Here is a 4651-nt window from a genome sequence, read left to right on the forward strand (position 1 = left end):
AAGTTACACGGGGGGGGGGGGAAGCAGCTCCTCTGTCAGTAAAGTGTATTTTTTTTTAACATTTACAAATTATTTTTGACTTAGCCACGCAGGGAGCCTACTTTCAACCCTCAATTTGAAAATCATGGAGGCTTTATAAAGTCTTCCACCTGCATCTCTTTTTTGCATCACAGTTCTTTATCCTCTAAAGGATGAAAACCCTGGCCTATAAAAACTTTGTTAAGCTGTCACTATCAATAGAGTAAAAAAAAATAATGGTTGACAAAGAAGAAACAAATTGCATCTTCGAATAAGTTTCCTTCATGCTCTTGTTAAAAGCTATAACCTCTGATGTTAACTAAACTTAACCCATTCTGACCCTTGCGGTGGCCCTTAACCTTTTCTTTATTCTGCTTCCTGTGGTTGCTGAAGAAAACTGGCCCAGTCATTGGAAAAGCGCTCTCTGTTGCACACAAAGCCCCAGCCTCGCTGCTAGTCTGTCAGGAGGGATAGAATAGACGGGGAGGTCAGCACCTGTGCTGAGAAGCAGGTGACAGGGAACTGCCTGGACCATTCTAGGGCAAGTTGTAATAGTTTCTACCCTTTAAATATCACACTGTAGTTTCGGGTATTCAAGGCAGCGAAGTTCACGTTTTCTTTGTGAATGCAGACTTTAAACAAATTAATCTATTGCTGTTCAACTGACTGTAAAATTAGTAGATTTACTGTTGCAAAAAAAAAAAAAAAGGAGAGCTTTCACTTCCACTTTAATAAGGTCACGGATGTGTCCTAGGCTGCCAACAAAAGCAGCTTTTAAAATCTTCGCAGCTGAACCCAGCAACTTGCAAAGGCTGCAGAACAATGTCTTAGATGTACAGTGGAAACTCCTCTCCCTACAGTCAAGATGTAAAACTAGACAGTTAAAAAACTTTCTACGCTGGGAAGTTTTAACTTTAATTGTGTCTCGCCCCAGGGACCCACGGGCTTGCTTTATGATTAACATTTTAATAAATTCAGTCAGCCTTGCTTTTCAGGGAGCAAAATCAGTTCTTTGCCTGGATTCGGTAGAACAGCCCAAGCAATTTAACGGCAGAGCATGCATCTTCAAAAGATTTGGTTTAATTCCTGTAACAGGGGCAGATCTCAGAAACCAAACAAAACTTTAGCTGTTTCAGCTGTATTCATATATTCTGTGCAGGGCATCAGTCAGCAGTGACTGTTTACCACTCAACAGAATTTTTGGGTTTAATTTTTTGCTGTCTCTTGCTAGAACAAAATAGAGAAGTGTGTGTAGGAAGCAACTTTCAAAAGCTGGGGATGGAAAAGGAGGAAATGAGCTACTGCAGAATCCAGGAATCTGGACCGACAACATCCCCAGAATTTCTGTGTCCTTTAAATATGCGTTTACTCTGACGTGTTCTCTGCCATATGGCAATGCTCAGCTCAGCACAAGGGAGTTTTTCATCTGAGTTATGTGCAAAAGTCTTTTATAAATGCTAACGGGAAAAGGAATACTAAGGAGCGTGTACGGCCCCTCTCTGAACCAGGGGACTGCAGAACCACACGGCCATGGTTATAACTAGCAGGAAGGTGGAGGCGAGCCATGCCAGCTGCTGCTAAAGAGCAGGGCTGGGGAAGTGAAAGAGACTCTCTCCAAGTCTTCCCCAAAGTTTCCCCACCGAAACGCCCTGCGAAGGAGGGAATTATACAGAAAAACAGGGAAACAGAGGTGCACAGGGTAAGTGGCCCTCCAGATGCTCAGTACTTTTGCAAGCATGAGCGTGCAGGAGACTAATCACAGATTTAGTAATGAGACTGAAAAAACCTGCTGTCCCACCCACTGCTGCTGGTCCATGACCAAGAGCCCCAGGCATTACATAAACCCAACAATATCAGTAAAAAATTCCCGATGATCTTGTTTGGCACTTGAAATTTTTTGGACCAGATATTGAGAACTACAGCTCCAGTTTAGAAAGCAGCAGGATGTTCACCGCGGACCAAAGTAAGACCCGTCCTCCACCCAGAGCCAGCAGGTACGAGCTCCTTGCAGGTGTAAGGCACTTCAGCAGTTTGCTTCCTCCTCCCACAAAATGAATGATGGAGTTTGAATGAAAGTAAACTTGAGCCTTGGGTGTCCAGGTGAGCACTCTGTCATCCAGCTAAGGGCATTCTCGCTCTCTGCTGGGCATTACAAGCAGCTTACTGTACCCAGAACAAATAGCTTCAGGGGGAGATCGACCCCAAAGCACAGAAGGACTGGAACCAGATTCCAACACCCTCAGGGGACAATCAAGCTGTCCCCCACAGATCAGTTGTGAATGTGGAAGAAGCTTCCCAGTATTATCTTGAGTCTTGCATCAATCAGTAACATTAATAACATCCACACCGGCAGATCACTACACTGTTCATGTATGAGGGTGAGAAATCTCTCCATCCACCATCCTTTCTCCTTCTCATATATTTGCATTTTAAATTCTCTGAGGCATGAATTATCTACGGTTTGGCACAAGGTCTAGCAGAACAGGCCTTGATTTGGCACAAAAAATGATAAAGTGAAAACAACAACTTTGCTATCCAGCTTGGGAAACTAAATGTCAAATGGAAAAAAAGACAGATGCAGATTTAGGAATTAAAAAACAAATAAATGACTGAGAGTATTGTCAGGGGTGGACAGAGGATGATGTGCATCAGGCAAAATAGAAGGGAGAAAGTTATTATTAACTGCGTTTATTATGATAGCGTCTTTCAGATAATTAAGACTGCAGTCCCACTGTGACAGCACATATAAAAACACGACCCCTGGACAATTACAGTGTAAACAGACATGAGACAAAGGACAAGGAGAAAGAGTACAATGAACCCCCAGAAAGATCAAGTTAATTGAGGATAAACAGCATGAGAAGGCTGCACTGTTTCTTGGCACACTAAATTTAATTAGAAAGGCATGAAGTAAAACAAACATCAGGTTTAAACTTAACAGAATTAAATAAAGGGAAGAGGGAAGGAATGCAAGTTGTATGCTCCAAAGTACCTTGCTTTCATGCAGGTAGTTTTTATCACAGTGAAGAGGATTATTAGCTTTATTGCTCCTACTAACATTGCTGAAAATTATCTGCCTTATGGGGATGGTTGCCAGCAAGGCAACAGTAGCTAACTGCAAGCTGGGCCACTGACAAGCCCTCCTCTAATGCGTATTGCAGAGCTGAGGATGAAAAAAAAAACCCAAACTCTCTCCAGGCTTCAGCTCTACCAAAACTTCCCTTCATGGTTATTCAAATTCCACACTTGATTTCCAGACCGTGAAAAGAGCAGTAAAAACCATTTTTGTCTCGCCTTTTCTTATTGTGGAATTTTTCGCTCTCCACAACTGGATACTGTAGAATTTCAATAATTTATGTTTCAAGAGCATCAACCTGAGATCCGTTTTTCTTAGGCACGCTAACTGATATAATAAATGGCAATCCCTGTTCCCAAAGAGCTTACAACTGTAAAAAGCATAAAGCCTGAGTGAAATCAAGAAATGAACAAAAGAGCAGGATGGAAAAAACAGGCACTATTTGCACAGAATAGGTGAAGCTACAGTTGTCAGCCAGGCTGTTGACACAGCTCACCATCTACTTAGCTAATTCCATTAATGGCATTTTTCCATATTCATTACCGCAGGCAAGAAGTTTTAATGAGAGTAAGGTGCTATGAATGAATTTGAGATTGTGAATCGATTTAGTAAAGTCTTCTGGTTTCGCACAGAATTACCATATGACGTCTTCTGCGAAGATGGAGAGCACAAGGCAATGACAGACTTTTTTGCATGTGTGTACCAAAAAGACTGTACCAAAACAACCAGAACGTGGAATTAAACCATTCTAAGGCCACAGTTAAGAATAGAAAGCTTTCAAACTAAAAGGATGAAGCTCAGACTTTCATTGCATTTCTTCTTCCTGGGCAGGAAGGGGGAGAGAGGAAAGAGGGGGTCACTTAGGTGTGGCCCAAAGCAAACAAGCTAAAAAGTCCTGATTTTTTTAAGCAGGAAGGACAGTGGACAAGGCCTCCCTCCCAGCTGCCCCCAATGGCTTCCTTTTGCACCAAATTCTAAACACAAGCACGCTCTCCGCCCAAGCGTTGCTCTCAGCTCCAGCCCGGCTGGCCAAACAGCAGCCCTCAGTAAGCACAAACACCTCAGCTCCCGAAATGATGTTCTCCGCAGACACGCTGCCCCAACAGAACAGGAGAACCGCAAACTCTCATTTTTTTTATGAGTTTTACTCACTTAGTGGTTTACTTACAGCTGGGGACCTAGGGTTTGTACGTGAATTTCAGCTTCCCTTTCCAAGGCAACGCTGTCGATCTCCAGATCGGAAGAAGGAGCCTGAAAACCTAAGGCAGAGCGGCCCACTGGAGAAGGCAACAGACACCCAACAAGCTTTCAGACCGACCCACGCCACGCCACAAACGCACACGCTACTGACCCCTGCAGACACATCTCCACCACGCGAGAGCCACACCGCGCACGCCCGCGCACGGCAGGCCGCGCCGCTGGCAGGGCCCACGCGGCACAGCGCGCACCGCCGGCTCCCAGCGCTCCTAGCAGGCGACGCACGCCCACGCCACCGCGTATTCAGTCACACCGGCAGCCGCACGGTCTTACGGGTGGAGACAGGAGGGGGGTCGGGTC

General features: G+C 44.6%; 1 long non-coding RNA gene across 4 annotated transcripts in view; it reads right to left on the reverse strand.

The window, feature by feature from the left end:
• Positions 1 to 4440, reverse strand: part of LOC103907962 — a 7111-nt gene extending 2671 nt beyond the window's left edge. For 3 of the 4 annotated variants that reach the window (XR_658125.2, XR_002086344.1, XR_658124.2), the window contains exon 1: positions 4263 to 4440. This is a non-coding gene — a long non-coding RNA (uncharacterized LOC103907962). The remainder of the gene's footprint in view (positions 1 to 4262) is intronic. The other variant, XR_658126.2, reaches the window with a different exon arrangement.
• Positions 4441 to 4651: the final 211 nt, after the last annotated feature.

The sequence above is a fragment of the Aptenodytes forsteri genome, unplaced genomic scaffold (genome assembly GCF_000699145.1).
Source record: "Aptenodytes forsteri isolate BGI_AS27 unplaced genomic scaffold, ASM69914v1 Scaffold155, whole genome shotgun sequence".
NCBI lineage: Eukaryota > Metazoa > Chordata > Aves > Sphenisciformes > Spheniscidae > Aptenodytes > Aptenodytes forsteri.